We start from the raw sequence: 22,498 nt of genomic DNA on the forward strand, positions 1-22,498 counted from the left end.
TCTCCTTGATTTCCTTATGTTGTCTTTTTGCTCTGGCTAGATCTTCAAGTACTATATTGAATAAATATGGAGAGAGCAGACAGCCTTGTTTTATTCCTGATTTTAGTGGAATCGCTTTGAATTTCTCTCCATTTAATTTGATGTTGGCTGTTGGCTTGCTGTAAATTTCCTTTATTATGTTTAGGTATGTTCCCTGTATTCCTGATATCTCCAAGACATTTATCATGAAGGGGTATTGGATTTTGTCAAGTTCCTTTTCAGCATCTAGTAAGATGATCATGTGTTTTTTTTCTTTCAATTTGTTTAAATGGTGTATTACATTGACAGACTTTCGTAGTTGGACCACATTTGCATCCCTGGGATGAAACCTGCTTGATCATGTTGGGTAATTGTTTAGATGTATTCTTGGTGTCTGTTTGCCAGTATTTTATTGAGTATTTTTGCATCAGTATTCATGAGGGAGATTGGATTGTAGTTTCTTTCTTTGTTGCCTCTTTGTTTGGCTTGGGAATCAGGGTTATTGTAGCCTCATATAAAGAGTTTGGTAATATTCCTTCTGTTTCTATTGTGTGGAACAATTTAAAGAGTATTGGCATTAAATCTTCTTTAAAGTTCTCATAGAATTCTGTGCTGAAACCATCTGGTCCTTGGCTTTTTTTTGTTGGGAGACTTTTAATGACTGATTATATTTCCTTAGGTGTTACTGGACTATTTAAATAGTTTATCTGGTTTTGATTTAACTTAGGTATATGGTACCTATCCAGAAAATTATCCATTTCTTTTAGATTTTTTAGTTTTTTGGAGTACAGGTTTTTGAAATATAACCTGATGATTCTCTGGATTTCCTCAATGTCTGTTGTTATGTCTCCCTTTTCATTTCTGATTTTGCTAATTTGGATGCTTTCTCTCTGCCTTCTGATTAATTTAGATAAGGGCTTGTCTATCTTGTTGATTTTCCCAAAGAACCAACTCTTTGTTTCATTGATTCTTTGTATTGTTCTCTTTGTTCCTATTTTATTGATTTCAGCTCTCAATTTGATTATTTCCTGACATCTATTCCTCTTGAGTGACTTTGCTTCTTTTTGTTCTAGAGCTTTCCGGTGTGCTGTTAAGTCATTAGTGTGAGATTTCTCCAACTTCTCTATGTGGGCATTTAGTGCTATGACTTTCGCTCTTAGCACAGCTTTCATAGTGTTCCATAAGTTTGGGTATGTGATATATTCATTTTCATTGATCTCTAGAAAGTCTTTAATTTCTTTCTTTATTTCTTCCTTGACCCATTGGTGATTCAGTTGAGCATTATTCAGTTTCCATGAGTAGGCTTTCTGTAGTTTTTGTTGTTGTTAAAATCCAACTTTAATCCATGGTGGTCTGATAGAATTCAGGAGGTTATTCCAATTGTTTTGTATCTGTTGAGGTTTGCTTTGTGGCCAGGTATATGGTCGATTTTAGAGAAAGTTCCATCAGGGTGTTCAGAAGAAGGTATATTCTTTTTTGTTAGGATGGAATGTTCTTTAGATATTGATTAATTCCATTTGAGTCATAACATCAGTTAAGTTTTTTATTTCTCTGTTAAGTTTAGATTTTTGCAGATCTGTCCAGTGGTGAGAGTCGGGTGTTGAAATCTCCCACTATTAATGTGTGGGGTTTTATATGTAATTTAAGCTTTAGTAATGTTTCTTTTACATATGTGGGTACCCTTGTGTTTGGGGCATAAATGTTCAGAATTGAAACTTCATTTTGGTTTATTTTTCCTGTGATGAGTATGTAATGCCCGTCTTGATCTATTTTGATTGATTTTAGTTTGAAGTCTATTTTGCTGGATAGTAGGATGGCTACACTGGCTTGCTTCTTAAGACCTTTTAATTGGAAAGACTTTTCCCAGCTTTTTATTCTTAGGTAGTGTCTATCTTTGAGGTGTGTTTCTTGTACGCAGCAGAAAGACTGGTCCTGCTTTCATATCCATTTTGTTAGCCTATATCTTTTTATAGGTGAATTAAATTCACTGATATTATGGGATATTAATGACCAGTGATTGTTCATTCCTGTTTTCTTTTGGTGGTAGTGTGTGTGTATTTCTCTTCTTTGGGGTTTAATTCTGTGGTGTTAACTATTGCTTGTATTTTGGAGGGTGTATCTGACTTCCTTAGGTTGGAATTTTGCTTCTAGTGCTTTCTGTAGGGCTGGGTTTGTGGATAAGTATTATTTAAATCTGGTTTTGTCTTGGAATGTCTTGTTCCCTTCATCTATGATGATTGGAATTTTGCTGGGTATATTAGTCTAGGCTGGCATCCACGGTTTCTTAATATCTGCATTAAATCTGTCCAGGTCCTCTGGCTTTCAAAATTTCCATTGAGAATTTGGGTGTTTTTCTGATGGGTTGCCTTTATAAGTCACTTGGCCTTTTTCCTTTGCTGCTCTTAATATTCTTTCTTTATTCTGTATGTTTAGTTGTTTAATTATTATGTGGCAACGGGATTTTTTTGGGGGTCTACTCTGGTGTTCTACAGGCTTCTTGTATTTTCATAGGCATTTCCTTCTTTAAGTTGGGAAAGTTTTCTTCTATGATCTTGTTGATTATATTTTCTGTGCCTTTGAGTTGGTATTCTTCTCCTTCCTCTATCCCTATTATTCTTAGGTTTTGTCTTTTCATGGTGTCCCAGATTTCTTGGTCATTTTGTGTTATGACATTTTTGGCACTAGTATTTTCTTTGACTGATGAATCCATTTCCTCTATTGTATCCTCTACATCAGAGATCCTCTCTTCCATCTTTTGTATTCTGTTGGTTATGCTTGCACCTGTATTTATTGTTCATTTACTTAGATTTTCTATTTTCAGCTTTCCCTCTGTTTCTGTCTTTTTCATTGTTTCTATTTTTCTTTTCACGTTGTGTACTGTTTTTCTTGCCTGTTCTGTTTCATTGCTTTTCATTCATTTTCTTTAAGTGATTTGTTGCTTTCTTCCACTTTTTTATTTCTCTTTTCCTCTAGTTCTTTATAGATTTCTGTGGTGATATTTTATTTGTACTGAAATGTTATTTTAATTTTATGTTAATAAATAAAGTTGCCCTGGGGTCAGAGCTATTAGAGCCATAGTAAGAGCGTGGTGGTTAGAAGAGCTAGGTAGATTTCTGTGTGTTCAGGGATACAGCCAGTATTGGAGACATACGCCTTTAAGACCTGGAGGGCGGTACTTACAGGCAGTGATGAGGCAGTCATGTGGTTGGGTTTACAACCAATGAGAAGGCAGAACAGAAAGATTATTTAAACAGGGACACAGGAAGTACCTCCCTCTCTCGGGGAAGCTAGGAGCACTGCAGGAGGTAAGATTTTATCTCTGAGCTCTGACCTCTCGGCTTTTCTCTTTTACCTTGGCTCTGTGTTTCTTATTTTAATAATACGATTGGTTACATCTACATCTGGCGCCCAACGTGACAAGAATCCATTAAAAACTGCTTGGGGCCGGCTCCCTAGCCGGAGCAGCCGGCTCCCTAGCCCCGGCCCAGGTCTGCTTGGGCTCAGGCTGGACTGTGAGCTGCTTGCTTAAAGCCAGTGCTACAAACAGCTCAGGCCTGCCCTGCTAAACAGGGCCCCTGCCTGTAAAGCCAAGCCTTGACTCGGCTCAAGAGGGAACAAGTGGCTGGCTTTAAGCTTTAGCCGGCTACCCCTTCGCTTTCACTTTCACTTTCACTTTCACTTTCGCTTTCGCTTTTGCTTTCTCTCTTGCTTTCTCTCTGTCTCTCTGTTTCTGTCTCTCTCTCTCTCTCTCTCTCTCTCTCTCTCTCTCTCTCTCTGGATTTACACCTAGGACTCTAGGTGGCTGTTTTGAAATTCGCTCGGATTTCTACTGTTCTACGCAGATTTGGTAAGTCATAAAGGAAACTATTTAAAAGACAAATTTTTTCCACATTTAAAAAAATGGGTTTCCTGTGTACATTGGAAGAAAATTGGGTTTTGTTTGAAATTTTAGGCAGTCTGACAATGGAACAACTATATGAAAAGATTAGTATTATGGGAATTATGCAGTTTATCACCATGCTTATTCTCATTTTACTATTTAAAAAGATAGTCGATTTAAGTGCCAGGATAACAGCTTTAGAAAAACCTGTTAAGTTTAACAGTGAAGTTGGTTCAAGTTTGGATCATAAGGTTACAGAAAGAAAGCCTGTTTTCACACAGTCATCCTTAATTTATCCTGTAACCGTACAGCAGATGCCTGATCAAATGGCTACACAAAATATCTGGGCTCCAATTGAACTGATGGATTTTAAAAGGTTTAAGGAGGCAATAGTATCTTATGGCATGCATTCCCCATATGTAAAGCAAATGTTAAACTCTTGGTCAACATATAATAGGATTATACCACAGGACTGGCGGGACCTTGCACACGCTGTTCTGGAACCCAGCCAGAGAATTCAATTTCTAACATGGTTTAAGGAGGAAGCTAGAAACGTAGAAACACAATGGAGGGATAAAGGAATACAAGTTTGTCAGGATCAGCTTATTGGAGAAGGCCAATATGCTTCAATACAAACACAATGTTTATATGATGTTCAAACTGTAATTTTATGTCGAATGGCAGCCTTGAATGCATGGGACAGAGTTGATGAACCAGGAAAAAAACCTGAGTCATTCACAAAGGTTATGCAAGGCCCAAAAGAATCTTTCACAGATTTTTTAGAAAGACTGGCTTCAGCAGTAAACAGAATGGTCTCAGGATCAGAAGCTAGTAAGGCAATAATTGAAGCTTTGGCATTTGAGAATGCGAATGCAGCATGCAAAAGAATAATCAGGCCATTAAGGGCAAGATCTGCACCTTTGGAAGATTGGATTAGAGAAACAATTAATGTTGAGGTTGATGAGCATGATACGTGGGTAGGAGAAGTAATTTCAAAAGGTTTGAGGAGTGTTAGATGTTTTGGGTGTGGAAAGCAAGGACATTTTAAAAGGGACTGTAAACAGGTCATTCCTAGAAGCAATGTTTCTTCAAGGAACAATGGCAACAGAATGCCCCTTCCTTCTGGAGTATGCAGAAGGTGTGGTAAGGGAAAACACTGGACCAACGAATGTAGATCAACAAAGGACAGACAGGGTAATCCTTTGCCTCAGTTTTCGGGAAACTCCCGGAGGGGCCTCATGCAGGCCCCCATAGCAAAACCAGTTCAAACCTTTCCTGCAGCTGTAGAGGAAATCCCTGCTATGAGCGATTAAATAACCAAATGACTATTGGAATAAATCATGCTGGTCAGGATGATGAAAAAGAGAGAATAGAAAATTCAGGAGAAAACATAAAGAAAATTTTTTGGCAAACTTCTATTAATGAACAGAGACCAAAATTAACGATAAAAATAAATGGTGTTTTGTTGTCTGGTCTGGTAGACACAGGTGCGGACATTACCATAATTGCACCAGAATTTTGGCATCCAGCTTGGCCTCTTCAAGAGGTAAACGTTCAACTGTTAGGAATTGGGACATTATCTGGAGTGAAACAGAGTGCAAGATGGCTGGAATGTATAGGTCCAGAAGGACAGAGAGGAAAATTAAAACCATATGTCGCTAACATAGCTATGAACCTGTGGGGTCGAGACTTGTTGCAACAATGGAATACTCAGATTAAAATCCCTCCAATCTCAGAAACAAATCATAAACTAGCACATGTTTCTGAGAGAAATATTAGAAGGCATTATTTTGAGTGGTCACCAGCCATCCATATTATACAAGAACAGGGCACAACAACTGATAATCCTCCAAAAATACCAACAGCTCTACCTTTAAAATGGTTAACAGACAAGCCTGTATGGGTTCAGCAATGGCCTTTAACAACAGAGAAACTCCAGGCTTTAGAAGAGCTGGTAGAAGAACAGCTAAATGCTCAGCATATTGAACAGTCAACCAGCCCTTGGAATTCTCCTGTATTTGTTATTAAAAAGAAATCTGGTAAATGGAGAATGGTAACAGACCTTAGAGCAATTAACAAAGTAATTCAGCCGATGGGCTCTCTACAATCTGGAATTCCTTTGCCTACTCTGTTACCAAAAGGATGGCCTCTCATAGTTATTGATTTAAAAGACTGTTTCTTTTCAATACCCTTACAAGAAAAAGACAGAGAAAGATTTGCTTTCACCGTGCCTACTTATAATAATTCTCAACCGGTTAAAAGATTTCAATGGAGAGTCCTCCCACAGGGAATGTTAAATAGCCCAACTCTGTGCCAATATTTTGTACAACAGCCATTGGAAGTGATACGTAAAAAATTTCCTAAATCTATAATTTATCATTATATGGATGATATTTTACTAGCTGACTCAAATGCAGATACCTTAGAAAGAATGTTTGAAGAAGTAAAGAAAATTTTGCCTTGCTGGGGATTACAAATTGCTCCTGAAAAAATACAAAGAGGAGATTCTATTAATTATTTAGGATATAAAATAGAGCTACAAAAAATTAGACCCCAAAAGGTGCAAATTAGGAGAGATAGACTACAGACTCTTAATGACTTTCAAAGATTATTTGGAGATATTTCTCATCTACGAACTATTGTTGGGGTAAAAAATGATGAACTGACTAATTTGTTCAAAACCTTAGAAGGTGACAAGGACTTAAATAGTCCAAGAGAATTATCACCTGAAGCTGAGAAAGAATTGGCCTTGGTAGAAAAGAAAGTACATGAAGGGCACGTGGATCGTATTGATCCAAAGCTGGATTGCATTTTGGTTATTTTACCTTCTAGGCATTCCCCTACTGGAATATTAATGCAGAGGGAAGATATTATATTGGAATGGATATTTTTACCAAATAAACCAAATAAAAAATTAAAAACTTATGGGGAAAAAATCTCTGACTTGATTTGGGAAGGAAAATTGAGACTTCGTCAGTTAGCAGGAATAGACCCAGCAGAAATTGTCGTACCTTTAACTAAGGAGGACATTGAAAAATTATGGACAGAAAGTGAACCTTGGCAAAGAGCTTGCAGTAATTTTTTGGGAGAAATTAACAGCAAATATCCCAAAAGCAACAGAATTGATTTTATAAAGAGAGCTGATTGGATCTTGCCTCGAATTATACGGCAAAAACCCATATCTGGAGTTCGTACATTTTATACAGATGCCAACAAACAAGGAAAGGCAGGTTACAAATCAGAAAATTTAAGTAAAGTGGTACAAAGTCCTTATAATTCAGTGCAAAAATCAGAATTGTATGCTATTCTGTTGGTATTAATGGATTTTTCAGAACCTCTCAACATAGTAACTGACTCTCAGTATGCTGAAAGAGTGGTATTACATATTGAGACTGCAGAATTTATCCCTGATGCTTCAGAATTAACTTCACTATTTATTCAATTACAAGATACAATCAGGAAAAGGAGTCATCCTTTATATATAACTCACATCTGATCTCATACTGGTCTGCCAGGCCCTCTAGCACAAGGCAATGATGAGATTGATAAATTATTGATAGGAAATGTGCTGGAGGCCTCAGAATTTCATAAAAAACATCATGTCAATAGTAAATGTTTAAAAAAGGATTTTTCCATAACCTGGCAACAAGCCAAAGAAATAGTAAAGAAATGCCCTACTTGTTCCTTCTATAATCAAACGCCATTACCAGCAGGATGTAACCCAAAGGGTACTCAGAGAAATGAAATCTGGCAGATGGATGTGTTTCACTTTGCAGAATTTGGAAAACTGAAATATGTACACCACACTATCGATACTTATTGAGGATTTCAATGGGCAACTGCTCTGAGTTCTGAAAAAGCTGATTCTGTAATCACTCATTTGCTAGAAGTTATGGCCATTATGGGTATACCTGCACAAATCAAAACTGACAATGCTCCATCATATGTCTCTGTTAAAATGAAACAGTTTTTTGCTTATTACAATATAAAGCATATTACAGGTATACCACATAATCCTACAGGTCAAGCAGTTATAGAAAGGTCAAACAGAACTCTAAAGGATATGCTAAATAAACAGAAAGGAGTAACAAAAACCCCCAGAAATAGACTGCATAATGCTCTATTAACTTTGAATTTTCTGAATGCCAATGAGAAAGGAACAACAGCTGCAGAGAGACATTGGGTAATAGAAAAAACTACAGAATTAAATCAGCCTATATACTTTAAGGATGTGCTGACCTCAGAATGGAAACCAGGGTATGTATTACGTTGGGGACGAGGTTTTGCTTTTGTTTCTACAGGAGAAGATAAGCTGTGGATACCATCAAAATTGATAAAGGTTCGATTTGAACAAGAAAAACCTCTTAATTAGAGGAGGTGATAGTTCATCAATCAGCATGAACATCCAATTTAAACTAACTTGTACCTGTAACACATGTCTTTTCATTTAATCAGATAATAACTTGCCAAAAAGGAACATCCCCAAAATTAGTCTTGGGGGAAGGTTTTTGTTTTTGTCTTTTAGGAGAATGAAGGTTAAGGAATCTGAAGGACACAAGACAAATGAGACAACTGAAGAAAAGGGACAAATCATCTATCCCAGGAAACAGAGTATATGGGAGTATATGGCATATGGGTATATATTATCTAAAAAATTTTATGTCTTCTTAAATGTTTGTTTCTGCTTTTCTCTAAAGATTTAACACTATTGGTTTTCTAATAGTCCCAGTTCAATTAAAATTTAAAGCTGACTTTGGAGTTGGAGAATGGCTCTCTCCTTCTTCAAACTCAAGCATGTTGTTAAAAGGAAAATGCAAACTCCCTGTATCATGCCAGAAAGAGCCATTTTCTGCTATGGGACAGGACAAAAGCCAAATTAATTAAGGGACTATTCTATTACTAATCTCAACTCTGATTCTATTCTGATTCTTTAAACTTTTCTTAAAGTATAAATTTTATATCAAAATTTACAAGATTAATATATATATATATACATTTTAAACTTTGTTAAGATATGAATGGTCATATAGAGTACTATCTAATTCTAGAAAAAAGGCTTCAATTAGCTGCATACATATGTCTTTGTGTTCGAGTCTCTTATCAGTTTTCTGCAGGAAATCACGGCCAGGCCTAACATCAACTGAAGTCTCCGGAAAGAAGATGGGGCCCCACAACAACAAACACAACAACAACAATTCCACGTGGACAATAATAATATCACTGAACTGACAAACATCATCTATAGATCAGCTTTGAACTACAAGGTGCTCAGAGCAATTTTGAGATGACTAGCTGAGATGATCCAGTCTCAAAGACTACTTGAATAAGGACTTGAGATAAACCCTGAACTTTGGCTTTATACACAGACTGGATAATAATGAAGGATATAGTTACCTTTCCTAGAATTTGACAATTAACCTAAATTTTTCTTTCAGGATAAAGATAACTTCGCCCATACCCAGCAGGAAGCAATTTTAAGAATATGACACCCACATTGCCAAAGAAGTGGTGTGGGGCGGGTGGTTTTTTGGTTCTTTTAATGGGTTTTGGGTCTGGGATAATTTTCATTATTTAGGGGGGTAGGTTACAAGTTGTCAAGGGTTAGGAAAAAGGCTAAGCAAAGGAGATTAGATTTAAGGTTCTTGTTTAAAAAAAAAAAAGAAAGAAAGAAAAGAAAAAGACAATTACTAGTTTTAAATACTTTACATTATTACCAACTATTAGGATATAAAGAAATGAAAGTTAGTAGTTAGACATTACAATAGAAATTGTAGTCATATTAGATATGTTTTAAAAATTGAGCAGATGTATTTTAGACAGGTCATCTTCAAACCCTTCAGAGATCTACAGAATATGGCATTTAAAATGTTTTAATAACTTAGAAATTTTTCTTTTTTGAGATATGTCGGCTCCTGGCAGTACCAATCTACTTCAGAGAAAATATGGGCATTGAAGAAACTGCATATGGAGTTAATTTTCATTGTGGCAAAAGTTAGCCACTGGACAACAAAGTATCCTCAAATCAACAGAAAAAATGGACAGACAGAACACGAAACAAAGGACTACCAATTCCTGCCAAAACAAGTGTGGTTATGGCTTTATCAGACGGCATCTTCTGAGGCCAGGACAATATGGCACCATCCCTGAAGTGGCCTTCACAATCTGGAAAAGGTACAGTGCCCTTTTCTTTGAAGGCAGCTGAACAGGCAGTGGGCCGATGGCTTCTGTTGTGCAATGGAACAGCAACTGAAAGCTCACGCCTCTCAATAGTAGACTGGCATTTAACAGAGGGATGCGGAGAAGGGCATGCTTAGATGAAGCCATATATACACAGCCAAGAAGAATGGACAGCTGAATTCAAAAACCATCAACAATTTCCAGAATTTAAAATCCTGAATCATGACATGACACTAGTGGAATTCAGGTGTTTCTGGTACATGGACTGCTCTCACCCAGTGTGAGGTTGAACTGTTGACCTTGTGTACAACCTACTTCACAAATGAGTCTGTCAGATACCATAAGCCTATAGGCTGAAGATGATGCCCCAACACTGTGGAGAAACCTCAGGTGACTGTCCAGGCAGCTGGCTGTTTCTGTCAACCCACAAAATTTTTGGAAGCTGCTTTTGTGCACTTCTTGTTTTTATTTTTGTTAGCTAATATTATTTCCTTCTTGGGTCTCTGAGGGAGTTGAAGATTAGTTAGTTATAGTTGAAGATTAATTAGGATAGAAAGTGAATTAGATACATTTTGAACTTACTAAAATAGGATAGATAATGGAATTATTTTCTCTGATTTGTCAAATACAAATGGACTAGACATCGTTTAGGTATTTGTTACTTGTATATATTGTATATAGTTATTGTACTTTTGTATATAGTTTTTTTTTGTTAGTTATAACCTTTTGCCTTTTTTCTTTTTATTAAAATAGAAAAGGGGAAATGTGGTGATATTTTATTTGTACTGAAATGTTATTTTAATTTTATGTTAATAAATAAAGTTGCCCTGGGGTCAGAGCTATTAGAGCCATAGTAAGAGCGTGGTGGTTAGAAGAGCTAGGTAGATTTCTGTGTGTTCAGGGATACAGCCAGTATTGGAGACATACGCCTTTAAGACCTGGAGGGCGGTACTTACAGGCAGTGATGAGGCAGTCATGTGGTTGGGTTTACAACCAATGAGAAGGCAGAACAGAAAGATTATTTAAACAGGGACACAGGAAGTACCTCCCTCTCTCGGGGAAGCTAGGAGCACTGCAGGAGGTAAGATTTTATCTCTGAGCTCTGACCTCTCGGCTTTTCTCTTTTACCTTGGCTCTGTGTTTCTTATTTTAATAATACGATTGGTTACATCTACAGATTTCTTCCAATTTTTTTGTTTGACTTTTTCTCTTATTCTTAATGATTTCTTCCACTTTTTTGGTCATCTTTTCTCCAATTTCATTTTTCAATTTTTTCTTGAAAAGCCTCTAGCATCTTCATGATTCAATTCTTAATGTTGCTTTCTTCTGCTTCTTCCACCTTGTGATATTCAGGTCTTGCTGTTGGAGGAGGGCTAGGTTTTGGTGATGCTGTATTGATCTTTATATTGTTGTATGTACTTCTGCCTTGACATCTGCCCATCTCCTCATCTAATGGGTATAAGAGATGCCTGTTTTTGAGTGACATGCTGTTGGCACACTCTGTGCTTTTTGTGTCTGTGTCTCAGGGGGCCCTTCTTGGTCTAATCTTACCTCTCAGTCTGATTGGACCAGGCAGCTTCTGTGTCTCAGAAAGCTGCTCTTGGGTCAACCCAAGCTAGTCGATTCTGTGACTCACGAATTCGTTCTTGGTGTTATCAGGGCTCTTGGTCCAGTCAGAGCTGACAAATTTGGCATTTTGGAAGCCTCTCTTGGTCCAATGAGAGGTGCTGGATTCTACTTCTCAGAAAGCCACTCTTGTTCTAATCAGGGCTGGCAGATTCCCTGTCTCCAGAGTTTATTCTTGGTCCAATGATGCCTCTTTGTCCAATGGGAGCTCTCTGTTTCTCTGGGCAGATGTGAGATCTATGGACTGGGTGGGAGCATTCTGGGCTGGACTGGAGCTCTCTGGGCCAGATGGGAGCTCTGGGCTGATGGCAGCTAAGGATTGATCTCTAAGCCTCAGGAAGTGGTGCAGGTCTCAGGCAGATGGGTGTGGGGGCAGGGCATGTAAATTGCAGGATTTTCTGGATGGTCTTGAGAAGGGGAACCTTCCCAGAAGACCCCTGCCCAATGGCCAGCAACTGGGGCTGAGTTGGTTGGGTCTTTCCCTGGGAAGACCCAAGGCTGGGGCCCAAGGATGGGACCTAGGGGCCGGCCTCCCTGTGTATAAACAGAGTCATTCACCTCTTAGCTGGATGGGAGATTTGGGCCAAATGGGAGCTGGGGGTTGGTTTCCATAATATTGTCTTTAAAAGGCAGGTTAAAGAAAGAAGCTGAATACACAGGATATCAGTCTTTTTTTTCTCTCCTTTTTTCTTTTTACAGGACTTCTTTTTTGTTTTTTCGAGACAGGGTTTCTCTGTGTAGCTTTTCACCTTTCCTGGAACTCACTTGGCAGTCCAGGCTGGCCTCGAACTCACAGAGATCCGCCTGGCTCTGCCTCCCAAGTGCTGGGATTAAAGGCATGCACTACCACCGCCCGGCCTCCTTTTTTCTTATTTATTTATTTATTTATTCTATGTATCTTTAGCATCATGTATCTTCACTCCATTCATTTCCCATCCCTTTGCATCTGTCCTCCCCCCTTGTACAACTCCCAAATAAAACAAAGCTTAAGAGAAAAAAAGGAAAAACAATAAAATCTTTAAAAAAAATCTCATCATTAAAGCTGCAATATGACACAGAGCCAACTCTCCCACCTTCTCCAGATTTTAATGGGTAGAGGGGGGAGGATGAGGGCAGCTTTTCCCCACCCAAGCCACCACAAGACAGATGAGTAGTGGGGACAGATCTCTCATGCTTACAATTTTGGGGATGGCTAACCTATAGCTGCATTAGAAGGGTTGGCTCTATTTTGTTTCCCTAGCAAAGTGTAGGGCCTGCTTTCCTGTGTGTTGCATCTGGTGTGGGCCAGGGATTGTTCCTCTACTCTTATGATCACAGGGCCAGGTCTCCCATCTGTCCCAGGCATTGATGGGTATGCAGGGATATCATTTCTCTGCCCATGCCACCACAAGACAGAAGAGAAATGAAGAAAGCTCTCCCATGCTCACAATTTCCGTTCTGGCTAACCCACACCTATGCTAACAGGGTTGGCTCTACTGTGCTGCCCCATCAAGGTGCAGGACTGCTCTCCTGAGTGTTGCAGCTGGTGGGGGTCAAGAAGAGCTCTCCTATTCTTATAACCACAGGGTCAACTCTCTCACATTCCACAGACATTAATAGGGGGAAGTGTCTCATTCCTCCACACATGTCATGACAAGGTAGATGGAGAAGAGAAATGGGGAGAGATCTCCAATGCTCACAACTTTGGGGCTGGCTCACCCACACACCTGCACTAACAATGTTGGCTCTCCCACTCTTACAACCATAGGGCCAGCTTCTTACTTGCCCCAGACATTAATGGAGGGGGGAGGAGAGTGCAACTCTCCCCCACCCATGCCACCACAAGATAGATGGGTGTAGCATGAATTCTAATTTGTCTTAATAATAAAAACCTGGAGTCAGATACTGGGGTAAATGCTGAATGATCAGAGAAGTAAAGGAGCAGCCAAAGTGACCTCTTAGCTCCATCACTCCTCCCTCAGACTGAAAAGGGGATGAGCTCCTGTCTCTGCCAGCTTTATATTCCTGTTTCTGACCAGCCATATCACTTCCTGTCTCCTGTCTATACTGACCTCCAGACCTCTATCATTAACTAATGGCTAGCTCCAACCTCTAATCTTCAGGCAAGCATTATTTATTAGAGCCCAAACAAAATATCACCACATTTCATCTTTTTGTTTAAAATTAAAAGGTTATGGATGCCGCCACCACTGCCAGCAAAGCTGTGCCAGAGCCGCGAGGAGACCGGCCACCTGACCTCCCCCCCCCCCCCCCCCCCCCCCCCCCCCCCCGGTCTCCCGCCGGCCGCCTTGTCCTCGGATTTGTTCCAACAATCTGTTAAAACATGGTGGATTACTATGAACTCCTGGGCATGCAGAGACATGCCTCACCTGAGGACATTAAAAAGGCATATCGGAAACAGGCACTGAAATGGCATCTGGACAAAAATCCTGAAAATAAAGAGGCAGAGCGGAAATTCAAACAAGTAGCTGAGGCCTATGTGGTGTTATCGGATGCAAAAAAGCAGGACATCTATGACAAATACGGCAAAGAAGGATTAAATGGTGGAGGAGGGGGAGGTGGAAGTCATTTTGACAGTCCATTTGAGTTTGGATTCACATTCCGGAATCCAGATGATGTCTTCAGGGAATTTTTTTGGTGGAAGGGACCCATTTTCATTTGACCTCTTTGAAGACCCATTTGATGACATCTTTAGGAACCGAAGGGGACCCGAGGAAGCAGAAATCGAGGTATAGGCTCGTTTTTCTCTGCCTTCAGTGGATTTCCTCCATTTGGAAGTGGATTTCCTGCTTTTGATACAGGATTCACTCCATTCGGCTCACTAGGGCATGGGGATATCACTTCCTTCTCTTCAGCATCATTGGGCGGTAGTGGAATGGGCAACTTCAATTCAATATCATCATCTACTAAGGTAGTTAATGGCAAAAAATTACCACAAAGAGAATTGTAGAATGGCCAGGAAAGAGTAGAAGTTGAGGAAGACGGACAGTTAAAGTCCCTGACGATAAATGCTAAGGAGCACCTGCTATGCTTGGATAACAAGAAATTCAACGCACACGTTTAACAGAAATGGTAAACCATAACAAGCACCAGTTGAGGAATAACAGGAACTTTTTTTTTTTAAGATTTCAAATGAACTCGACTTTCTGAATAACTGTACCTAATCTAAAGTATTTATAAAACAGCTCATTGGAGTCCCTATTTCATAGACTTTTGAGTTTGTTGTTGGGGCCACAAAATAGGACGATTTTTTGTCTTTAAAATTGTTGTAATCTCTGTATGCACTTTGCTTTAAACAAAAGAAAACAAAACATAATCTGAGGTGAGCCCTGTGACTCTTGAGTAGTGCTAGGACAAGACTATTATTTAACACCAGCATGGATATGTTTCCTTCTCATTGGGTTGACATGTGAGTGAGTAGTGTCAGCCTGCTGTGAAGTTAACATTGCCAGATGAACCTTCCACAGAAATATTTCAATTTTATTTTCAGTATTTAGTAATGAAAGCTATTACTGCATCAATGGTAATACATTTCTGATTTAGTGTAAATTAAGGATGTTTTCTAGTTGTGCATGGATGCTGGCAAATTTGTCAGTTCTGACAATTGTTTAAATATGTAATGCTAAGCTTAGGTTTAAAAAAGCTGGTAATTTGGGACTATGTCATTTGCCTTAAAAAAAGAAAATAAATGCGAATGTGTTTGGTGCATTCTTTCATGAGAAAAAAAATAAGTTTATAACTAATATAAGAAAAACTATATACAGTAAGTACAATAACTTTATACAATATATACAGGCATTAATTACATCAACAATGTGTAGTCTGCTAACAATTGACACACTCAGAAAAAATACTCCATTATCTATCTTAACTTGGTGAGTCCAAAAGTTTGTACATAATTTACTTTCTATTCTAACCTGCATTACCAAAACTATCTCTTAATGTCTCTCAACTCTATACACTTCATGTCTCTTCAGTGAGTTTCTTTTCTGAATATGGTAACAAGAAAAAGTATAACTAGAAAGTCTTCAACTCCTTCAGATACCAGACAAGGAAATTATATTACCTGAATAAGCAATAAAATAACCTATAAAAAGACACATGCTAATGGAATGGATATGAAATCAGGATCCATCTTTCTGCTGCAAAGAAGAAACACACTTAATCCTGAAAAACAGACACTACCTCAGAGTAAAAGGCTTGGAAAAGACTTTCCAATCAAATGGACTTAAGAATCAAGCTGGTGTAGCAATCCTAATATCTAACAAAATAGACTTCAAATTAAAACCAGTCAAAAGAGATCCAGAAGGACATTACATATTCATCACAGGAAAGATCCACGAAGATGAAGTTTCAATTCTGAACATTTATGCCTCAAATACAAGGGAACCCACATATGTAAAACAAACATTACAAAAGCTTAAATCACACATCAAACCCCACACATTAATAGTGGAAGAGTTCTGTACCCCACTCTCACCACTGGATAGATATGCCAGACTAAAAATTTGCAGAGAAATAAGGTACCTAACAGATGCTATGACTCAAATGGACTTAATAGATATCTACAGAACATTCCACCCTAAAAAAAGAATATACTTCTTCTCAGTACCCCATGAAACCACCTCAAAAATTGACCACATACCCAGTCATAAAGCAAATCTCAACAGGTGCAAAAAATGGGATAACCTCTTGCATTCTCTCAGACCACCATGGATTAAATTTCAACAACAACAACAAAAAAATTAGAGAAAGCCTACAATATCATTGAAACTGAATAAAGCTCAACTGAATCGCCAATGGGTCAAGGAAGAAATAAAGAAAGAAATTAAAGACTTCCTGGAATTTAATGAAAATGAATGTACTACATACCCAAACTTATTGGACACTATGAATGCAGTACTAAGAGGAAAATTCATAGCACTAAATGTCCACATAAAGAAGTTGGAGAAATCTCACGCTAGTGACTTAACAGCACACCTAAAAGCTCTAGAATAAGAAGAAGCAAACTCACTCAAGAGGAACAGATGCCATGAAATTAATCAAATTGAAAGCTGAAATCAATAAAATAGAAACAATGAGAACAATACAAAGAATCAATGAAACAAAGAATTGGTTCTTTGAGAAAATCAACAAGACAGACACGCCCTTATCTAAATTAATCAGAAGGCAGAGAGAAAGCATCCAAATTAGCAAAATCAGAAATGAAAAGGGTGTTGTAACAACAGACATTGAGGAAATCCAGAGAACCTCTAATCCATCTAAACAAAGGCAGAAATTAACAAAATGAGAAATGTAAAGGGAGACATAACAACAGGCAATAACTAAATCCAGAGAATCCTCAGGTCATACATCAAAAGCCTGTACTCTACAAAATTAAAAATTTGAAGGACATCGACAATTTTCTGGATAGGAACAACATACCAAAGTTAAATCAAGACCAAATAAATATTTGAAATAGACCAATAACACCTAAGTAAATAGAATCAGCCATTAAAAGTCTCCCAATCAAAAAAACAAAAACAAAAACAAAACAAAAACAAAAACAAAAAACCCCACAACCAGATGGATTCAATGCAGAATTCTACCAGATTTTCAAAGAAGAATTTATATCAATACTCTTCAAATTGTTGTACACAATAGAAACAGAAGGAATGTTACCAAGCTCCTTTTATGAGGCTATAGTTACTCTGATTCCCAAGCCACACAAAAATGCAACAAAGAAAGGGAACTATAGACCCATTTCACTCATGAACATTGATGCAAAAATATTCAATAAAATACTAGAAAACCAAATCCAAGAACACATCAAAAAATTATCCACCATGATCAAGTAGGCTTTATCCCATAGACCTAAGGATGGTCCAACATATGAAAATCTGTCCGGGAGGCAGAGCCAGGCAGATCTCTGTGAGTTCGAGGCCAGCCTGGGCTACCAAGTGAGTCCCAGAAAAGGTGCAAAGCTACACAGAGAAACCCTGTCTCGAAAAACCAAAAAAAATAGAAAGTAAAGAAAATCTGTCAATGTAATACACCGTATAAACAAATTTAAAGAAAAAACCTACATGATCATTTCATTAGATGCTGAAAAGGCCTTTGACAAAATCCAGCACCCCTTCATGATAAAGGTCTTAGAGTGATCAGGAATACAAGAAACATACCAAAACATAATAAATGCAATTTATAGCATGGCAACAGCCAACATCAAATTTAGTGGAATCAAAGAGATTCTAGTAAAATTAGGAGCTGGACAAGGCTGTCTTGTTTCCCCATATTTATTCAGTACAGTACTTGAAGTTCTAGCTAGAACAATAAGACAAAAAAGGAGATACAAATTGGAAAGGAAGAAGTCAAACTTTCACTATTTGCAGATAATATGATAGTATACATATGTGACCCCAAAAATTTGACCAGGGAACTCATACACCTTCAGTAATGTGGCAGGATACAAGATTAACTAAAAAAAATCAGTAGTCCTCCTATATAAAAATGATAAACAGGCTGAGAAAGAAATTAGAGAAACATCACCCTTTACAATAGCCTCAAAAGATATAAAATACCTTGGGGTAACTCTAAGCAAGTAAAAGAATGGTATGGCAAGAACTTCAAGTTTCTTAAGAAAGAAACTGAAGAAGATATTAGAAAATGGAAAGATCTCCCATGCTCATGAATAGGTAGGATTAATATAGTAAAAATGGCAATCTTACCAAAAGCAATCTACAGATTCAATGCAATCCTCATCAAAATCCTAACGCAATTTTTCACAGAACAATTGGAAAGAACAATACTCAACTTTATATTGAAAAACAGAAAACCTAAGATAGCTAAAAGAATTCTGTACAGCAAAGCAACCACTGGAGGCATCACTATTTCTGACCTCAAGCTCTACTGTAGAGCTATAGTAATAAAAACAGCTTGATATTGGCATAAAAACCTACATGTGGACCAGTGGAATTGAATTGAAGACCCTGACATTAACCCACACATCTATGAATATCTGATTTTTGACAAAGAAGCCAAAACTTTACAAGAGAAAAAAGAAAGAATTTTCAACAAATAGTGCTGCCATAACTGGGTTTAAACCTGTAGAAGATTGTAAATAGATCTACATCTATTGCTATGCAAAAAACTCAATTCCAAGGGGATCCAAGACCTCAACATAAATCCAGTTACACTGAACCTGATAGAAGAGAAAGTAGGGAGTAAACTTGAATGCCTTGGCACAGGAAATGACTTCCTAAATATAACACTAGTAGCACAGACCCTGAGAACATCAATTAATAAATGGGACCTCCTGAAATTGAGAAGCTTCTGTAAGGCAAAGGACATACTAAATAAGACAAAATAACAGCCTACTGAATGAGATCTTCACCAATTCCACATAAGACAGAGGGCTGATCTCCTAAATATATAAAGAACTCAAGAAACTAGACATAAAATAACAAACTAACCAAATTTTAAAAGAGCTATAGTACTAAATAGAAAATTCTCAAAGGAAGAATTTCATACCACCAAAAGACATTTAATCTTTATCAGCATCCTTAATCCTCAGGGAGATACATATCAAAATGACTCTGAGATACCATCTTACACCTGTCAGAATGGCTAAGATCAAAAGCACTTCAGACAGCTTATTTTGGAGAGGATGTAGAATAAGGTGAACACTCCTCCACTGTTGGTGGGAGTGCCAACCAGTACAACCACTTTGGAAATCAGTGTGGCAGTTTCTCCGAATATTGGAAATCAATCTTCCTCAAGATCCAGCTATACTGCTCTTGGGCGTATACCCAAGGAATGCTCAATCCTACTACACATGCTCAAATATCTTAATAGTGAGTGGTATTATTTGTAATAGACAGAACCTGGAAACAACTCAAATGCCCCTCAACTAAAAAGTGGATTAAGAATATATGGACCTGCCTGGACTGAGTCTACCAGGTCAACCCCGGTCCTCGGGGGAGACCTTGATCTGGAGGAGGTGGGAATGGGGGGTGGGCTGGGGGGAGGGGTGGGCGAGAGGGGGAGAACAGGGGATTCTGTGGCTATTATGTTGAACTGAATGGTGTTGTAAAATAATAATAATAATAATAATAAATAATAATAATAATAATAATAATAATAATAATAAAACCAAAAAAAAAAGAATATGTGGTATATATACACAATGGAGTACTACTCAGCAGAGAAAAGAAATGGCATCCAGAAATTTGCAGGCAAATGGATGGAACTAGAAAATATCCTGAGCGAGGTAACCCAGACTCAGAAAGATAAACATGGTAGGTACTCACTCCTTAGTGGATGCCAGATTTAAAGAAAAGGATAACCAGACAACAACCCACAACTTCAGAGAAGCTAGCTAACAAGGAAGCCTCAAAGAGGGACACATGGATAGCCCTGGGAAGGGGAAATAGAAGAAGCATCCAGTCAGTTCTCTTTATAAACCGAATTCTCTTGCTTTTGGGAAACCTGTATCTTAGTACTCATATTAACCAACTGATCATGTTTATAACATAATATTGACATTACCTAAAACTCATCTAAATTAACTATCTTCTTATTTAATTTTTCCATTTTCAAACTGTTCAGTATATTATCATACAGAGACCAAACTCCTTCCATTGTAATAGTGTTTCCCATTTTTTAATGTGGGAAAAATTTGGTATTTTAAGTAATTCCTCCCTTTAAGAGTTCCCAATAATCTCACCAAATCTGCCAAGGACAATAATTCAGATGATGGTAAAGTGTGAGGCTCATGGCTGCTACACAGAACAGTAGAAGCCCAAGTAGGTGTCAAGGCAGCTATCTAGTGCTGCAGTATTCTGAGGAGGAGAACCATCAAAACCCCACATACCACCAGGAGAGGGAACCTGCTAGATGAAAAATGCACATGGGTGATCATAGTGAAGAAACACATATAGAAGAAACTGCATAAAAGCAGAGCTGGCTGGTGGTGAGGGATTAATTCTGGCAGCATATTGTGTGTCTGTGGAGTTTGCTGCAGAGACGCTGCCACAGAAAAAAAAATCCTAAATTTGCTTAAATTCTTAGGGAAAAAAGAGAGGAAAACCTAGCTGTAGATATAACCAACCATCTTATTAAATAAGAAACACAGAGCCAATGCAAAGAAGAAAGCCAAGAGATCAGAACTAAGAGCCTTACCTTTCTGCTGCAGCTAGCCTCTTCAGCAAAAGAGAGCTACTTCCTGTATGTTTGTCTTTATATAGACTTTCTGTTCTGCCTTTTCATTGGTTGTAAACCCAACTACATGGCCAACTCGCCACTGCCTGTCTGTACAGACCTACAGGTCTTCTATGGTTGGTATTGAGATTAAAGGTGTGTGACTCCAATGTTGGCTGTATCCTTGAACACACAGAGATCTACCTAGCTCTGCCTACCAAGTGCTGGGATTAAAGGTGTGTACCACCACTGCCCAGCTTTCACTATGGCTCTAATAGCTCTGACACCCGGGCAACTTTATTTATTAACATACAATTAAAATCACATTTCAGTACAAAGAAAATATCACCATATTTCCCCTTTTCAATATTCAATATTCTATTTCAATAAAAAGAAAATGGGAAAAAAGTTATAACTAACATAAGAAAAACTATATACAAAAGTACAATAACTATATACAATATATACAAGTAATAAATACCTAAACAATATCTAGTCCATTTGTATTTGACAAATTCAGAGAAAATAATTCCATTATCTATCCTATTTTGGTAAATCCAAAATGTACTTAATTCGCTTTCTATCCTAACTAGTCTTCAACCATAACTAACTAATCTTCAACTAAAACTAACTAATCTTCAACTCCCTCAGAGACCCAAGAAGAAAATAATATTAGCTAACAAAAATAAAAACAGAAAGTGCATGCAAGGAACTTCCAAAAAATTTGTGAGTTGACAGAAACAGCCAGCTGCCTGGACAGTCACTTGAGGATTCTCTGCAGTGTTGGGGCATCATCTTTCACCTATAGGCTTAGCGTATCTGACAGACTCATTTGTGAAGTAGGATGTACACAAGGTCAACAGTTCAACCTCACATTGGGTGAGAGCAGTCCATGTAACAGAAACACCTGAATTTCACTAGTGTCCTGCCATGATTCAGGATTTTAAATTCTGGAAATTGTTGATGGTTTTTTAATTCAGCTGTCCATTCTTCTTGGCTGTGTATATGTGGCTTCATCTCAGCATTCTTTTTCATATCCCTCTATTAAATGCCAGTCTACTATTGAGAGGTGTGAGCTTAGTTACTCTTCAAGAATAACTGTTTCAGCTGCTGTTGCATTGCACATCGGAAGGCATCGGCCCACTGCCTGTTCAGCCGCCTTCGAAGAAAAGGGCACTGTACATTTTCCGGATTGCAAAGGCCACATCAGGGATGGTGCCATATTGTCCTGGGCTCAGAAGATGCCTTTTGATAAAGCCATAACCACACTTGTTTTGGCAAGAATGGGTAGTCCTTTGTTTCATGTCCTATCTGTCCATTTTGTCCTGTTGATTCGAGGATACTTTGTTGTCTAGTGGCTAACTTTTGCCACAATGAAAGTTAACTCCATATGCAGTTTCTTCAATGCCCATATTTTCTCTTAAGTAGATTGGTATAGATAACCAACTGTCTTATTAAATAAGAAACACAGAACCAATGCGAAGAAGAAAGCCAAGAGATCAGAGCTAAGAACCTTACCGCCTGCTGCAGCTAGCCTCTCCGAAAGGGACCTACTTCCTGTGTGTTTGTCTTTATATAGTCTTTCTCTTCTGCCTTTTCATTGGTTGTAAACCCAAACAC

General features: G+C 38.1%; 1 pseudogene; it reads left to right on the top strand.

Annotated features, from left to right (window-relative positions):
* Positions 1-14,000: 14,000 nt before the first annotated feature.
* Positions 14,001-14,651, top strand: LOC102916126 (dnaJ homolog subfamily B member 6 pseudogene; annotated as a pseudogene).
* Positions 14,652-22,498: the final 7,847 nt, after the last annotated feature.

Source organism: Peromyscus maniculatus, chromosome 1 (genome assembly GCF_049852395.1).
Source record: "Peromyscus maniculatus bairdii isolate BWxNUB_F1_BW_parent chromosome 1, HU_Pman_BW_mat_3.1, whole genome shotgun sequence".
NCBI classification, from domain to species: domain Eukaryota; kingdom Metazoa; phylum Chordata; class Mammalia; order Rodentia; family Cricetidae; genus Peromyscus; species Peromyscus maniculatus.